The sequence below is a fragment of the Prionailurus bengalensis genome, chromosome B1, assembly GCF_016509475.1.
Source record: "Prionailurus bengalensis isolate Pbe53 chromosome B1, Fcat_Pben_1.1_paternal_pri, whole genome shotgun sequence".
In the NCBI taxonomy this organism is placed as follows: Eukaryota; Metazoa; Chordata; class Mammalia; order Carnivora; family Felidae; genus Prionailurus; species Prionailurus bengalensis.
Genome location: NC_057344.1, coordinates 108,055,153 through 108,073,724, shown reverse-complemented (window position 1 = coordinate 108,073,724; position 18,572 = coordinate 108,055,153). Strand labels below are relative to the sequence as shown.

General features: G+C 34.7%; 1 pseudogene; it reads left to right on the top strand.

Moving 5' to 3' along the window:
• The first annotated feature begins 1,093 nt into the window (after positions 1-1,093).
• Positions 1,094-2,111, top strand: LOC122469084 (annotated as a pseudogene).
• The last annotated feature ends 16,461 nt before the right edge of the window (positions 2,112-18,572 follow it).

Here is an 18,572-nt window from a genome sequence, read left to right as displayed (position 1 = left end):
CAACCTGTTCCAATCTGTTTGGGTTCATGTTTCCAGGTAATTTCATAAGTTTCTTTTGTTGTTGTTGAACTATATACTTAATTTGAACAAGGCAGAGTCCTATTCATTCATATTGGGAAAAGGAGAGGGGTTTCTTATATAGAACATGCACTCCAGTGATGGACTGACTGCAAGTACTAGTTTTGTCATATAGTTTCTCACATGTGATTTGTTACTATAAATTTGTAAACAGTACATATCATTCTTCTTTGAACATAGATGTAATAATTATTTTGGCTCCCTGCTAAACAGGAGGGGGCTTTATTGAATTTTTATCATTGGTGGGCAGCGAGGGATGGATGTACTTATTCAACAAGGGAGGGAAAACCTTGCATTAAAAAACAAACAAACAAAAAACAAAAAACTAGGTCACATCAGTGGGCCTGAATGAAAGTTCTACACCCATGGGAGCCAAAAGATGTCATAAAATGTAAGCATGTGGGATGGGAGTGGTTCAAGAGAAAACTTGGGGAAAGCTGAAGTGTTCTATTTGTGTGAAGACGTTTATAGGAACTTTAAACTGATGAGGACAAACAGACTGTGTGTAAACACTCTGGGAATCTCCTACTATTTACTTGGTCACTGTTTTGCCTAATATTAATTTCAAGACAACTTAGGAACTAAAAAAGAAGAAATAGCATGTTGGAATCATAATTAATAATCATATTTAATTTATGTGATGGGTAATATTTTGTATCCTCTTGGCTGGGCCACGGTGCTCAGGTCTGTGGTCAAACAGTATTTTGGATTTTTCTGTGAGGTCTTTCGGATGAGATTAATATTTAAATGCATGGGGGCCGTGGAGGTTGCTCGGCGGAATCACCCATGGCTGGCGATCAGCCCCGAGTCCGGGGCCCCATTTTCTGGAGGTCACTGGAGTTTGTGGTGTCTGTTGCTTGCCTCCCCCCACCCCACCCCCCCACCCCAGCTGCCATCTCCTCCCGTTGGGCTGCAGCCTTCTCCTTTTACTCCTTCTCCTGAGCGGGGATGCTCTCCTTCATGCTGTGGGCACTTCCTGTGCTGAGCTCCTGGTGTCTTGTCCCCTCCTGGAGTTGTTCCTGCCACTACCGACTCCTTATTCATGCTCCTGCACCCTTGCACCGTAGCCGACACAGGCACCAATATGTCCAACCAAGTGGTGGTCAGGGAAGCTTGTTATGCCAGGAACTAGTACACAGCCTCAGGACCGCAGCTGACTTCAACAGCGAGGTTAGCTTTCACAAGCACAGTCTACGGAAAGAGCCGCGAGAGCCATTATTGCACCCCATGCAGGGTATGCAGTACTGTGGATCTTGTGCTGCCCATGCTTACAAACAAGTAGATCCATCTACTACCTGGAGAATTTTCACCCTGATGCCTTCTCATCCTGTGCCTCTCTTGTGATGTGTACTTTCCAGTGTGGATATATAGAGAACACCTCTGTGTGACCTTCATATTAACCAAAAGATTTTTGAGAACTATGGAAGATAGGAATGTTTGAACACATGTCTCTGTAGACACATGAAAATGAACACAGTGTTGAAATGCATTTGCCTTATACGGGTAAAGCCATGGAAAGCCAGGAGGATGAGTTTACTATTATTCCTATACTAGTTGGAGCTTTGAGTGAATCAAAAGAACAGGAATTTGGAAAACTCTTCAGCAAATACCCAGCAGATCCTAGTAATCTCTTTGTGGTTTCTTCTGATTTCTTCCACTGGAGCCAAAGATTCTGTTACAGTTACTATGATGAATCCCAGGAGAAGATTTATAGATCCATTGAATATCTAGATAAAATGGGCATGAGTATTATAGACCAGTTAGACACTATATTAGCAATTACTTGAAGAAATAGCATAATACTATATGTGGAAGATATCACTGGAGTGTTATTAAATGCTATCGCAGAGCTCCAGAAAAATGGAATGAATATGAGCTGTTTCTTTTTGAATTATGCCCAGTCAAGCCAGTGTAGAATCTGCCAAGACAGTTCGGTGAATTTTGCAGCGGCAACACTCGTGGTCCACTCAAGCTCTGAATCCCCAGAGATGCCACCTGCACATACTCATTCTCTGTCTGGAGTCCCAGCCTAGCCCTAACCAAGATACTGGTTCTGGTTTGGTGGGGATTCTAGAATCTCAAACTAATAGAACTTTCTTCTTTTCTAGTAGCTGTAGTCCTTCCTTAATTTCAACTCATTAAAAAATGCTTTATAGTTTAGGGCAGTGGAAGGAAGTCTGGCATAAAAATATTTTGATCAAAAAAGATGATGGGGCACCTGGGTGGCTCAGATGGTTAAGTGTCCTACTCTTTATTTCAGCGCAGTTCATGATCTCAAGGTTTGTGAGATCAGGCCCCACATGGGGCTCCATGCTGACAGTGTAGATCCTGGTTGAGATTCTCTCTCTCCCTCTCCATCTGTCTCTTCCCCCCTAATAAATAAATAAACTTAAAAACAAACAAAAATGGCAATGTAAAAAAAAATGACAATGTACAGGCCCAATTGTGATAGTTTTTTGAAAGTGACTTGTAAATCATTTACCCTATTATTAAATTAATTTTATTTTTGAGAGAGAGAGAATACAAGTGGGAGAGGGACAGAAAGAGAGGAAGAGAGAGAGAATCCCTAGTAGGCTCTGAGCTGTTAACATGGAGCCCAACGCAGGGCTGGAACTCACCAACCGTGAGATTATGACCTGAGCTGAAATTAAAGAGTTGGATGCTTAACTGACTAAACCACCCAGGTGCCCCCATTACCATATCCTAAATCTGCACTCTTTGCACACTGGTCCACATAATTCCGCTCTCAGAACAGTTTTGCAAATTGTACACAAACAAAAAAAAAAGTGGAAGCTTTTTAATAAAGAAATTGCATTTGTAAATGATCTGTATTAGAATGTAATAAATCCCCAGTTATCTTCAATTACTACTGTGTTGTACAATAGACACCTTCTATTTGAGTTGCTAATATAAAGGGCTACACAACTCAAAAAGAAAAATTCATTCCGGGGACTTTGAGTAAAGCAGAGTGTCCTCAGTGATCAGGGAAGCCCTCATCCAATAGGCTGAAGTCCTGAAAAAAACAAAAGATTTACCTCCCCTGAGCAAGGGGGAATTCTGCTGACAGATGGCCTTCAGAATTTAACTGCAACATAGGCTCATCCCTGAATCTCTAGCCTTATAGTCTTTAGATGTAAATTGCACATTTTTGTCTTGCCAGCCCCCATAATCATGTGAGACAGTTGCTTAAAATAAATCTTTATTTATATCTATATCCTGTTCTATTTCTCTGACAAATAGAGAAGAATGTTAACAAATAAAATGTATTTTTATAAGTTCATAAGACCATTCATTATTTTATACATCACTATTCTCCTAAATAATTGTTGATGGATCTATACTAGTAATATTGGTAAAAAGGTAATTTTTATAGATTTTATTGAAAAACTCCAAGCTGTTTTCACATGCATTGATATATCACTTTTAAAACCTCCAAGTATTTAAAATATATAATATATTCCTCATATATTACAATATGGGAAGATAAAGAAGTTAAGCAATAAAAGATTAGGCATCCTGGGACAAGGTTATAGACCTAAATTTTGATATTTAGAATTTGCTTTCACATTTCTGACTTCCAGGTCTGTGGTCTATCTACATTATTGTATTTTCTCTTAGCTTTATCCCAGTAGAGAAGTGATGTAAATTATTCTCTGTGGGGAAAAAAAATCTGTGCTATTTAATCTTGGTGGCTATTTTAACTATTTTTAGAGAATTGCCTAAAGTCCCTAGATTTTCTCATATGATATTTCCTTAAAATGAAATGTACTTTTCAGAAATGTTCAGTAATCTCTTTAATACTATACTATTTAGTACATTAATGAGCACTTTAATCATGCAATTTTAATTCTTTTCATCTGTGGTAATGATCTTATTACCTATACCCATATTAATGAATTCCTTCCTTGTAATGATCTACTTAATGGACCATTTAAATTTAAGGATATAGAATATATTTTAAATATGTCATTAATGCAGAACTTCTAAGTTTTTTTCATAAAAAAATTAATTTATTCAACTGTACTAGTTAACCTTTGAATTGGTTTTCAAAGATTTTCTTCAGAAGTGACTACATAATAATCAGTTTGGGATGAAAATGAATGTTTTCTTTGGAATTGCAAAGTACTGGCTTATTTATATAGTTACAGAGGTAATTCTTTTCCTCATAGATTGCAAAGAGTGATCATACTGTCAACATGGAATTATACTAGTAGATTCCAACCAGTCATCTACAGTGAAGGAGCTAAGTTAGAACTATTGATGTTCTTCCAAACATTCTATCATTTAACTTAATATTTTCTATTTTATTAAATTGTATTCAAATGACAGGTATAAAGCAAGGTAAATAATAAAGGACAAAGGAAAATTTATTGCTATTTTAAACATAGGATTTTTTTCATTTTTGACATTTTTAGATATTCAATTACTTTAATTGTATTATATGAAAATGTAGAACTTTGAACTTTATTTGAAATTGGTTTAACATTGCTAGTGTAATCATGCATACATCTTATGACTAAATAATATGGATCTTTCCCTCAATACTGAATCAAATATGTTGGTTCGGGTATAACACAAAGTTTATGGGAATCAGTGACATTTTTGCCACTCTTGGTCATAGTGTTTCTTTTGGACAGAGATATTCAAGTTTAAATACAATCTCTTCCTCATAGAAAAGTCAGACTTGTACCAAATCGTCAAGCACCTGGAAGTAAATAAAACTTTTACCTAGAGTTCGGGCTGATTCTAGTATACTTTTTATCTAAAGAAGACTTTTGTATACCTCATGTTAAAGTTCTATTTTTTCTATGGCAAATCTCTTTACTTGGATCCCTACCTTCTGTTAAAATCAGCTTAACCTTACTGTTATTATGACCCAACTTGACTTAATTGACTTGATGCTAGTGCAACTGATTTTAAATCTATTCAGTCCTGATAACATCTAGACCTGTAACTCGCTAGATTTTACTTGTGACAATTCATATTACCTTCTATCCCAGCTCTGTGGTGTTTGTACCATGGTAAAGGGGTTCAAGCTAAATAAATTTTCTCTGATCCAAACTCTTGTACTAATGTGATATTCTAGAAGACACTTTTGTATTTTTGTGTGAACTTACAATATTGAGTATATATCCTGATTCATTTATATATAGAGATATAAATATAGTAGTTTAATACATATTGTTGATATACTTTAAAAGGAGTCACTGAATTCAAACAAGTCTAAAAATAAGTATTAGCAGAATGTTGATGAATAGTGGTGTTAATTATTCTCACTTCATTTCCTTTGCCTAAGTACTCTTCTGGTTGGGTTTCTTTTTTTTTTTTTTTTTCTTTTTTCCCACTTGCATGTTAATCTATCCAGAACTAATTCTGATGACCCCCAAAATAATAAAGCCGAACAATGCCATAATTAGGTGTTACTGATTCTAACCCCAATTTGTAACTACTGTATTATTATCCAGTGGTGACCACTAAAATCTTTAATCATTCATATAATGGTTCATTATATGTGTCAACTTTATTGAATTACTGGGTTCTCAGATAATTTGGCTAGACATTATTTCTGGGTATGTTTGAGGGGATTTCTGGATGCAATTAGCATTTGAATTGGTAAGTTGAGAAGAGCAGATTGCTTTCACCACTGTGAGTAGTAATCATTTAATCCACTGAAAACCTGAATAAAACAAGTCAGGGTAAGAAAGGATTTTCTCTCTCAGCCTGATTGCGTGACCTGGAAGTCAGTCCTCTCCTGCCTTCAGACTGGCATTTACCTTATCAGCCTTCTGTTCCTCAGAACTGTATTACTATATTTCTTAGGTCTCCAGGTCACATATGTCTGCCTGTCTATCTTTCTATGAGAGAGAGAATATATATCCTTTTGGCTTTGTGTTTTGGAATACTTGGCCTGATATAATTCACTTACGATATCTTTTCCTATCAGTAAGAATTTCAATGAATGCAGTAACTCTTCAACATAGTTAGTTGATAACAATCTCTGGTCATCTCCAACACAAGGAGCCAATGTTTGCCTAGGCCATTTGACTTTGTCATTTTTTTCTTTATATTTTTATATTTACATATATTTTCTATATATTCACTTTATAACAGCTGTAACTGCTATATGTGTGAACATATATGTGTGGAATTGTTTTTTAAAGGTCTTTATCTTTTAGATATACACCTGCAAACATTTACACGTAATATGGAAATAAGACAGCTGAATGACAATATAAAATTCATAAAATTCCATTGGGTGAGCCAGAAATCATCACATCATCATAGAATCTTTCCACTCTCTTAACCCTACAGCATCATAACCCAGGTTTTATTAACATAAAATAAAAGATAAGTGGGATTTATTTAACACTCTGCAATAAACATTTTCCTATGCAACTTTTGTGTATTATTATGTAAGCTTCAACAGATAATCACTGAGGAAATATTTTTATTTATTGTATGTACATAATTATTATTTGTATTACTTATTCTCTAGTAACAAGTCTAGAGCGAGCTATATGAGCCAGGTTAGCCTTAGTTCCATTACAGGACTTAGCTCTCAGAGAACTTATTTTTTCCCATGCATATTAGAGAACACAGAAAGGAACAGTTTTTCTTGCAGAGTTTTTCTCTTTTCCTTTTCTTCACTCAGAACAACTTTCTATTTGTCTCATTTTGTTTTTTAATGTTTTTTTAATTCTTCTGTCATACATTTTTATTTTTATCTCATTATAGACCAATGAAGGCAATACCATCAAATGGACACTTCATTATTCTGCAAACTGGGTGTATATTTTAATGTTATTTACTTAATAATTGCCAAATACTTTTCTGATGTCTGGCTCATATCAGTAAACAACAATAAAAATATATGAACTCTTCTGAAGATTATATTTAAACAGGAGAGATATAAACTATAAACAAAAACATGGCAAATAAAGAAATGATAGAGTGCAGTGGAAGGTGATAAGTATCATGGAAAAAATTATTAAAACATATTAAGGGGGTTAAGGAATATAGGTTCACCATTTTAAATAGGGTAAAGAGGGTAGACTTCAAGGTAAAGGTAATATCTGAACAAAGACTCGATGGAGTTGAGGAAATTTTTTTTTAATGGTCTAAGGAGGCCATGAAATGGTATATGAGAGATTGTAGACCTAGTAGGTTTGTGGAACAAGTACCAGAAATTTCATTTGAAGTTTTTATGAGTCAAGCAGAGGTGTTGAGTAAGCAGTTAGATAACTTCGGTCTCTGGTTAGACAGAGATATATTACTGAACCTAAAAGTTAATACTAACTTGGAGTTGGTATGCAATGGCTTGTAAAAGCCATGAGACTAAACGAGATTACTAAGACTGACTGTAAGTAGAGAAGAGAATCAAGTGTCAAGAGTTCTTCAAAATTATTTATTCAATAATTATTTGTTGGGGCGCCTGGGTGGCGCAGTCAGTTAAGCGTCCGACTTCAGCCAGGTCACGATCTCGCCGTCCGTGGGTTCCAGCCCCGCGTGGGGCTCTGGGCTGATGGCTCGGAGCCTGGAGCCTGTTTCCGATTCTGTGTCTCCCTCTCTCTCTGCCCCTCCCCCATTCATGCTCTGCCTCTCTCTGTCCCAAAAATAAATAAACGTTGAAAAAAAAATAATAATTATTTGTTTTGCCAAAAAAAGGAAGAATAAGAAAAAATACATATCTGTTTAGACACCACATAGGTGGTCAGAAAACCCATAGTGTGATGTCTTGCAAGATAAATGAAAACAGCAGTCATTTTTTTCTGAGATATTTTTCCTCATGCTACAAATTCTGTTTATTATATATAATTTATTTCTGTTTAAAAAGTTTATTTGTAAGACCAAATTTCCCTAGTCTAGTGCTGCAACCATTCCTTTTCATAATTATTCATTTCAGGGGTGGGGTGGGGGGAGAGAGAGAATGCAAGCAGGGAAGGGGCAGAGAGAGAGGGAGAGAGAGAATTTTAAGCGGGCACCATGCCCAGTGCAAACCCTGATGCAAAGCTTGATCTCATAACTGTAAGATCGTGACCTGAACTGAAATCAAGTTGGTGGCTTAACCAACTGAGCCACCCTGGTGCCCCCGCATAACTATTCTTTATGTTGAGAAATATAGAAAGTCATACAGCTAGAAGTGACATGAACAACTATAGGATAAAACCATAAGTGTCTATTAAATTGTTAGATCTCATATATAAATGGGAAATTGAGAGTCAAATATGTAATTAGATTCTAAAAATCTTCCTGTAAGTAATGGTAAATTTGAATTCCAGTTAAGCAGTCCGACTCGAGGTTTAAACTTTCTTCCTTCAAATAAAAACCATTTCCCCAAATATTTCGTACCAAAAATAATTAACTCCTTCCTCACCTTCATCAAGAACCCCTGACTAAATCTTGGAATTTTGCATTTCTCAGGTATATTTTGCAAATTATTGCTTGACTTGTCTCCAGTTCTCCATATTGTTATCTCTCCCATTCCTACATTTAAATTATATCAGGGGAAAGTATTTGTTATGTGTTTGTAGACTTAACCACTCTACTATTTAAAATTTCTCTTTCCTGCAGAATAAAGTACAACTATATTTGTAGGGTATAAAAGATCCTTTGGTTGCAGCTAAATTTTAATTTTGTTTTTCTATTCAGTAACCCATTTTTTATCGTGACATATTGTATTAGTTTTAGTTATAGAACATAATGATTTGAAAAATGTACATTTTGCAAAATGATTACCACAATAAGTCTAACATCCATCACCACACATAATTATAATTTTTTTTTGTAATCAGAATTTTAAAAATATACTCTCTGAGCAACTTTCAAATATACAATACAGTATTGTTTACTATAGTCACCATGCTGTACATTACATCCTCAAAACTTATTCGTCTTATCACTGGAAGTTCATGCCTTTTAACCTCCTTCACCCTTTTTGTACATCCCTCATCCCCCTGACTATGGCAACCAGCAGTCTGTTCACTGTACCTATGGATTCAGTTTTTGTGCAATTTTTTATTAGATTCCACTAATAAGTGAGATTATATAGTATTTTTCTTTCTCTTTCTGACTTACTTCATTTAGTGTAAAGTTCTCAAGGTCCATACATATTGTTGCAAATGGCAGGATTTCCATTTTGTGTGTCTAAATTATATACATATTAATATAAATTATTTTATGTTATTACAAATTATATATATCACATTTTCTTTATCCATTCATCCATTCTTGGATGCTTTGGTGTTTCCAGGTCTTGGTTATTATAAATAATTCTGTAATGAACATGGGGCACTGATATTTTTTTGAGATATTGATTTTGTTTTCTTCCAGTAAGTACTCAGAAGTGGATTTTTAGATCATATGGTAGTTTTATTTCTAATTTTTTGAGAAACTTCAATACTGTTTTCTGCAATGGCTGTACTAACTTACATTCCTATCAACAGTACACAAAGGTTCCCTTTTCTCCACATCCTCTCCAGCACTTGTAATTTCTTGTCATTTGGATAAAAACCATTCTCATAGATGTGAAGTAATATCTCATTGTGCTTAGGATTTGTATTTCCCTGATGATCAGCAATGTTGAGCATCTTTTCACGTATCTATTGGCCATTTGAATGTCTTCTATGGAAAAGTGTCTATTCTTGTCCTCTGCCCATTTTTTAATCAGATTGGTTTTTTTTCCTATCGATTTGTATAAGTTCTTTTTATATTTTGGATATTAGCCCCTTATCAGATATATTATTTTAAAATATTTTTCCTATTTTGAAGTTACCTTTTCAATTTTTCCTTTGCTGTGAAGAGCTTTTTAGTTCAATGTAGTTCTATGTGTTTATTTTTACTTTTGTTGCCTTTGCTTTTGATGTAAAATCCAAAACATCATTGCCAAGACTGATGGCAAAGAGCAAGCCACTATGTTTTCTACTAAAAGTTTAAGCCTTATGTTTAGGTAATCCATTCCAAGTTGATTTTGTTTGTGTATGGTGTAAGATAGTGGTCCAGTTGTATATCATTGTCTCCTTTATCACAAGATAATTTGACCATATATATATGGGTTCATTTCTGCGTTCTCAATTATATTTCATTGATCTGTGTGTCTCTTTTAATGCTAATACCATACTATTTTGATGCCTTTAGCTTTGTTCTTTCTCAAAATTTCTCTGGTTATCCAGGTCTTTTATGCTTCCATAGACATTTTAGGATTGTTTGTTCTATTTCTGAGAAAAATGCCATTGGAATTTTGATAGGGTTTGCATTGATTGAATCAGTACACTGTTTTTGGTTGTGTAGACATGTGACATTAATTATTCCAATCCATGAGCATGGAATAAGTTTCCATTTATTTGTGTCTTCTTCACTTTTTTCCCTCAATACCTTATAGTTTTCAGTATATGAGTCTTTCACCTCCTTGGTTAAATGTATCCCTAGGTATTTTATTTTATTTTATTTTTTGATGCATTTGTAAATGGGATTGCTTTCCTTATTTCTGTTTATGGTAGTTCATTATTTGTACGTAGAAACACAACAGATTTTTGTGTATTGATTTTGTACACTATACATTTGCTAAATTCATTTATTCTAATAGATTTTTGTGGAGTCTTTAGGGTTTTCTATATATAATGTCATGTAAGCTGCACATTTTAATCTCACTTTCTCCCACCAAGTAGGAAAAATATCACTTTCTCCCACCACCATTTTTAATTTATACTTCACTAGGCCATTTGCAGGTTCTTATAGTGGCATTTATCTTTATATTTTCTATCCCCTTATGCACTTTTTCTGATAGGTTAAATTTATTCTTCACGACAAAATATTCAAGACCTTTTCTAAAGTCCTTCCATGATGCCATCTCTGTCTCTAATATGCCAACTTAGTTAATTCCTAATTGCATATGTACTTTATATACCAGGAATAATTATGCATTATCTTTTATTTTTTTTATTCCATGTGTATATGTATATTTTTTATTTAACTGGTTAAAAGTTCCTCAAAATTCTAACTTCTCTATACAGTTGGGTACATGAAGAACTCTTAACATATTTTTGTTTAACTAAAAATCTGCTGAAAGCTTGAAAACCATTAATTGTTAACTTTAAAGCATTATAATCACTATATTCAATCTAAGCTTCTATATTATTGTCTATAAGCAATGCAATTGTACATACAGAAAATAAAAACAAAAACAAAAGATGCTGAGAGAGACCAATTTAGAGACGTGAACCTAACACAAATAAGGATAAATAACAGTAATGGCATGCTAACACCAGGCTAAGGCAAAACAGGTTTAAAAATTGAAACAAAAAACAAACTTTTCACAGAATATGGAAGAACACAGCTACCTGATGTATCTAGACAGACCTGAGAAATTTGTTCTAAATATCTGGCAATAAAAGGTTTAGTAATCTATTTAGCATGTCTTTCATCAGTCAGCAAGTAATGGTAAATCAGTAAAAATACAAAACACTGAATTTGTTTATTCCTGAACTTGTCTTTCAAAACTATGTTCTACTTTTATTTATTTCTAATTTTCCCATGTATATAACAAAGTAAATTGAGGCAGCCTATTTTTGAAATGATAAGTTATATGATTTGTAAGTAAAAAACTAAAAGCCATGGAAAAAATACAGTTGACCAAAGCCTAACTATTAATGTTAAGCTAATTTGGGCATAGGTTTTAGTTCTAGAATTTTAGGCAGCTATAGGTACTATACATATTTTTACTAAATGCTGGCAAAGGACCTGAAATTCCCCTTATATTGTTCCCGTTGTACATTAGAAATTAGTAAGAACTAGTTGGGTCCCTTGGTGGCTCAGTTGGTTGGATGCCCAACTTCGGCTCAGGTCATGATCTCATGATTCATGGTTCGCATCCCACATCTGGCTCTGTGCTGACAGTTCAAAGCCTGGAGCCTGCTTTGGATTCTGTGTCTCCCTTTTTCTCTGCCCCTCCCCTGCTAACGCTCTCTCTCTCTCTCTCTCTCTCGCTCTCTCTCTCTCTCTCTCTCTCTCAAAAATAAGTAAACAGTAGGGGCGCCTGGGTGGCGCAGTCAGTTAAGCGTCCGACTTCAGCCAGGTCACGATCTCGCGGTCCGTGAGTTTGAGCCCCGCGTCGGGCTCTGGGCTGATGGCTCAGAGCCTGGAGCCTGTTTCTGATTCTGTGTCTCCCTCTCTCTCTGCCCCTCCCCCGTTCACGCTCTGTCTCTCTCTGTCCAAAAAATAAATAAAAACATTGAAAAAAATTAAAAAAAAATAAGTAAACAGTAAAAAAAAAAGAGAAACGAGTAAGAAAATAGTTAAGATGCTCAGATAACAAGAACATTTTTATGACTCTATGTCTCCTTCCTACCCACTCCATTTTCATGAGACCAACTGCTTCCTAAAACATCCATTGATTTCATATTTCTTTTTCTCCCCCAGTTGGTTGAGTTTTCACAGAAATCATACATGAATTGCTCTCATAAAGCTAATTCAAAGAAACATGCTAGATCTCACCATTGTTTTAAACAATGTATTTCTCTATGTCTTTTGTACTGTCATAAAACATTTTTTGCATTGTATTATAACTATCTTCTTTTCTACTAGCCTACATAGTCTTTGTGGACAAGAAAACGTTATTATTTATTTATTTATTTATTTATTTATTTATTTATTTATTTAATTTATTTGCTTGTTTATTTGTTTATTTGGCATGGTAGCAGGTGCATAATTGATTAAGATAGCAAAATTATTGAACAAATATATGAATGGTTTCTCTGTGTATCACATATGTTCACCCAAAAATTCTGCATTTAATTCTATGGATACACATTTGAAAAGTCAGTATTTAGAGTATAAATTTAATTAACTGTTCATATTACACTCACCAGATTATTGGTAAATAGGCATTATATCAATGCATATTATTAGATTCTAATGTACAAGTGCCATTAAAATACATTTTAGATGAGCTAAAATATATATGGAAATAATACATGGTTGAATATCATACCAAAGGTAAACATGAATATATATGTATATTTATGTTTACAATATATATCATATATATATAATGTATACAAAATATGTTTATATTTTAAAGTGGGTAGATGAAGGTCAATAAAAATTCAATGCAAGTGGATATATATTGTTCCACTTATCTGCAATGTCTGTGGGTGGAAATGGAAAGAATTCAAAGGATGCCACCTTGTCTCTGTACTCTGGTTTTACTTTATTTACTAGGTAGGCTGCTCCACAGGGTGCTATGAGGCTTAAACCTCATATTACAAGTTGAGCAGAAAGAAATGGAATACCACTCCTGAACTCACCAGAGGAAAAAAAAAAATCTTGGAATTATAAATGCCTATTTGCCAGTTGGTTATAAATTTATCCCTGACTGATCCCTGTCACCAGACTAGTCTCCTGACTGACCAGACTGAGTCAGGCCATCCTTATAGCTGGGTGTGGAACAGGCTGACCCCAAATCACAGAAACCGAAACTGAAGAAGAGTGGGTTTCAAAATAAAATTTGAAGTGTTGCGTCTCGAAAAGTGGAGAATGGTATTTCACATATGAATAACTGTCTCTAGGAGCAATAATTTTCCCCTATAAGATCACAGAAAAGAAATATTTCTCCTTACATTTGTTGCTGAAAATTCTCATATCTTAGTCTGCAAAGGTGAGTATAATGTCAATGGCTATTGAAATAGTGTAGAGAATTACAGATATTTGATAGAGATGCCGGTACATAAAATATATAGAACTTTCAGGGAATACTGACTAGGGTTGTTGGAATGTAAAAAAAAAAAAAAAAACAGAGGCAGATATGAAATGAGACTTTAAAAAAGGACAGATAATGACTTCTGTTTGGAACATGCTGATTTATAATAAATCATAACACATTTAAATAGTCATATCATCAGGCAAGTTAAATAATCCAATACCTATGTTTATAGTATAGTATTGTGTATATGTGTGTGTGTGCAAAGTTATAAATGTTCAATGTATAGTTTTGTGTGTATATGTGTGTGTGTGTGTGTGTGCATGTGCGTGTGAAGTTACAAAAGTTCAAATGTGTGTCTGTATGCATACTGACTTGTAAAATATAATATATGTAGGCTGACTGGTAAAATACACCTATATAGTAATTTAATAAGCAAATTATATAGAAAATTATAAAAAGTAGTTTTATGTTGGGGCGCTTGGGTGGCTCAGTCGGTTAAGCGTCCGACTTCAGCTCAGGTCACGATCTCACAGTCTGTGAGTTCGAGCCCCGTGTCAGGCTCTGTGCTGACAGCTCAGAGCCTGGAGCCTGCTTCCCATTCTGTGTCTCCCTCTCTCTCTGCCCCTCCCCTGCTCATGCTCTGTCTCTCTCTGTCTCAAAAAAAAAAAAAATAAACATTTAAAAAATTTAAAAAAGTAGTTTTATGTTAAATTAGGATAGATTTTCTTTCTTTCTTTCTTTCTTTCTTTCTTTCTTTCTTTCTTTCTTTCTTATTTTCTTTCTTTCTTTCTTTATTGTTATGATAGATTTTAAATTTAAACATCTTGCTGAAAAAAAAATATCCAGTTCAGTAAGCTTTAAATTATCTACCAAATATGAATTTTATATTCATTAACAATTTGTTTTAACATTTATTTATTATTGAGAGACAGAGAGATGCAGAGTGTGAGCAATGAAGGGCTAGAGGGGGAGACACAGAATCTGAAGTAGGCTCCAGGCTCTGAGCAGTCAGCACAGAGCCCAACGTGGGGTTTGAACTCACAAACTGCGAGATCATGACCTGAGCCGAAGTCAGTCACCTAACCAACTGAGCCACCCAGACGCCCCTATATTCATTTTAAATTAAAAAAAATTATTATGTAAAATGAGAGCACAGTTTTCAATTATAAGATGTGTTGTAGAGAGTAGAAACAATTGGGGGCACCCGGGTGGCTCAGTTGATTAAGTGCATGATTTGATTTTGGTTCAGGTCATGATCTAATGGTTTGTGAGTTGGAGCCCTTATGAGGCTTTGCACTCTCAGTGCGTGGGATTCTCCCTCTCTCTCTGCCCCTCTCCCGCTCTCACTCTCACTCTCTTTCTCAAAATAAACTTAAAAAAAATTAAAAAAATTCTAAAATTTTTATACAGGGTGTAATTTAGATGTATTGAAATGTGTCTTTGAGTCAACATCACATTTTTTATGACTGAATATTATAATTAATCACATTTTTTGCTTTCTTTTATATTCACTTTTTTTTTCTTTTTCCTGAAGGAAAGTGTAAATTCCATAAGCATATGCATCCTATTAAATCGTTCACCATTTTAACTATGTATTGAAGAATAATGCCTTCCCCCGCCCAAAACTTCAACTAATAGTTCTCAGAGGATGAACAAATCATGCATTTTGCAAAGTAATTATGTTAAGTAATTGACAAAAGTGCTGCCAATGGTATTGCAGATGTTAAGGATAGTATGTAAATGATATTGTTATAAATCTTTTTCTTCCAGTCTCTCTCATCCTCTTATTTAACTATTCACAGTCTTGTTCTAAGGTTTGGATGCTGTGTGCATTGCGCTTTTCTTCTTTTTTCATTCCTGGGATAATGTCTGATTCATGGGTGATACTTAATACATATTTTCAATAATACATATTTTCATTATTCAATGTATGAATAAATTAATTAACACATGAATAAATAGATGGGTGCCTGATTTAAGGTTAACTACATTTAATAACTTTATAATTTCCTTATGTGGAAATTATTTTAATTATAATATAGTCAATGATATAATTTAATTCATGTCATACAAATAGTCTTAAAAATTTATATATATATATATATATATATATATATACACACACACGCGCACACACACACACACACACATTAAGCATAGAATATGTGTCATTAGAATTCTGTCAGGATAACACATTATCTAAACTTTCTCAAAAGTCAGTTAAAATGCAAATGAAGTCACATTGTCTTGCACACTGACATGCCTATCAACAATTGTTAGCAGAATAGAATCTACCTATCACTACATTCAGTCTCTGAGTATTGTTCAGTTTAGCATATTCATTACTGTGTGTATTTGAATACCTCATATTCAGAGCAGATGTAGAGGTATATGGTGAGAGCATTCTTTAGCAATTTTGTATAAATGAAAGTTCATGCGTTTTAATGTTTTAGAACTTTGCATCTACAGCAAAATTTAAATTTTATTTCACTGCAAATGATGTTTTGGTTGGTAGTGACTTGATATGTTAACATTAATACTCATGTTACCACAGTTTTATGTCAATTTTAAAAAGATGTTTATATTTTGATTTATATTCAACATAGGAATGTGTATTTTGTAATTAAATATGGCTTTTGAGAAAAACAGGGTAAATTGTACATGCATCTATTAGGTATGTACACTTTAAATATTGATATCACTATACATGAATATAACTAATGTTTGAATGTTGATACTATTATCTTGATCTAAGTAATTTAATGTTAAATTTAATGCTAAATATTAACATTTTGTTTTAAAACAGTTCTTTTATTAAAGTTCAAGGATGTGTCTTCATTTTATAATATCACATACCCATTTATTCTGAGAGGAGTTATGTATTTGTGTGCATGTTCTGAACAGCTAACACAATGCCTCTTTTGTCAAAGACAAAATGTTTTTATTACATCTTTGTGATGAACAAAGGTAAAAATAAAAATACATGTCTTACAAGCAAAATAAAACAAATTATCAGCCTTCAGATAATTGTCTTACAGAGATAATAAATGAAGGGACTAGATAACATTATAAAGTAAAACAAAACAAAAACATTTGAAATTGGAGGATAGTTCAGGAAGAACTGTAAAAAAGGGTACATTTAGATGCATCTTTTTTTTAAGGTTATTTATTTATTTTGAGAGAGAGCATGTGAGCAGGGGAGGGGAAGACAAAGGGAGGGAGAGAATCCCAAGCAGGCTCCATGCTGTCAGCACAGTGCCCAATGCAGGGCTTGGTCTAATGAACCATGATATCATGACCTGAGCTGAAAACAAGAGTCGGTCGCTTACCTGCCTGAGTCTCCCAGGCACCCTAAGATGTATCTTGAAGACGGCCACTAAGACTGTCGTAGTTACAAGGGAATGGTTAGAAGCATGTGTATGGAGGCCATCTGAATTCATGGATACATGATAACTGTGGCTCACATATCAGGGAGGAGCCTTTAGAGAATCTGAAAGAAGAAAACATTTGAGGACAGAAAAAAAATTTCAAAGGACACAAACCACAAGTGCTAAGATAGGAAGGAAACGAAAAAGTAAGAAAGTATAAATTAACAAAAATTAAGGGATGAATAGAAAATTAAAGGAAACAATGATTAGTATCCTTCAGGAGTCCTTGATACCTCTCTTTCAAATACTGCATTTATACCACCAGGTATTTCTGCTGGCTCTACCTTCAAATTATATCTGAAATCAACCACTTTTCACAGCCTCTTCTAGCTTCTTGGTTTGAAGCACTATTATCTCTTTATTTTTTAAAATAAATGTTTAATATGTGCGCGTGTGTGTGTGTGTTTATATATATATGCACACACACACACACACAGACACACACACACACACACAGAGTGTGCAAACAGGGGCAGAGAGAGAGAGAGAGAGCGCAAGCAGAGGCAGAGAGAGGGAGAAAGGATCTGAAGTGGGATCTACTTTAACAGCAGAGAGCCTGATGTGGGGCTCAAACTCAAGAATCCTGCAATCATGACCTGAGCTGAAGTCGGACATTCAACCAGTTGAGTCACCAAGGCACTCCTCACTATTATCTCTTGGATGGACACAATAATCTCCTTTCTCTGCTTCCATCATTGTCATTTTAGAGTTTAGAACATTTTTTTGAAAGTCTAAATCAGATTATACCATTCTATTCAAAATCCAGCAAAATGCACCCTTGTGCTTGTTGCAAAAGCTCCTAAGGATGTCTGTGACATACATACTTCTCCAACTCACCTCCTCATCCTCTGACTTCTCTGTCCTCATCTTTTCCTAACTTAGCTACTGTAACAGCTGTCACTCACTCTGCTGCAACTGGACAGTCCTCCATTTCATTTCTTGATCCATGACGCTGAGGACCTTCACACCGGTTGATTCCTTGGCTTATTTCCCTCTTTCTCCAGATGCTCGCTCACAAGAGCTACTCCTTCATTTCCTTCATGGTTTATACAAATGTCACTTTCTTAATGGAGTTCATCTAGTCATCTTCTTGGTAATGGAAAGTTCATCTCTCTCCTTTTTAACCTGATTTCCTGTTTCTTTTTTAGTGGTGCTTATCACATTCTACCATACTTTAAAATTTAGCTTTTTAGGGGCACTTGGGTGACTCAGTCTGTTAACTGTCTGGCTCTTGACTTCGGCTCAAGTCATGACCTCATGGTTCATGGGTTTGAGCCCCACATCAGGCTCTGCACTGACAGCTCAGAGCCTGGAGTCTGCTTTGGATTCTGTATTGCCCCTGTGTCTCTCTCTGTCCCTCCCTCACTTGC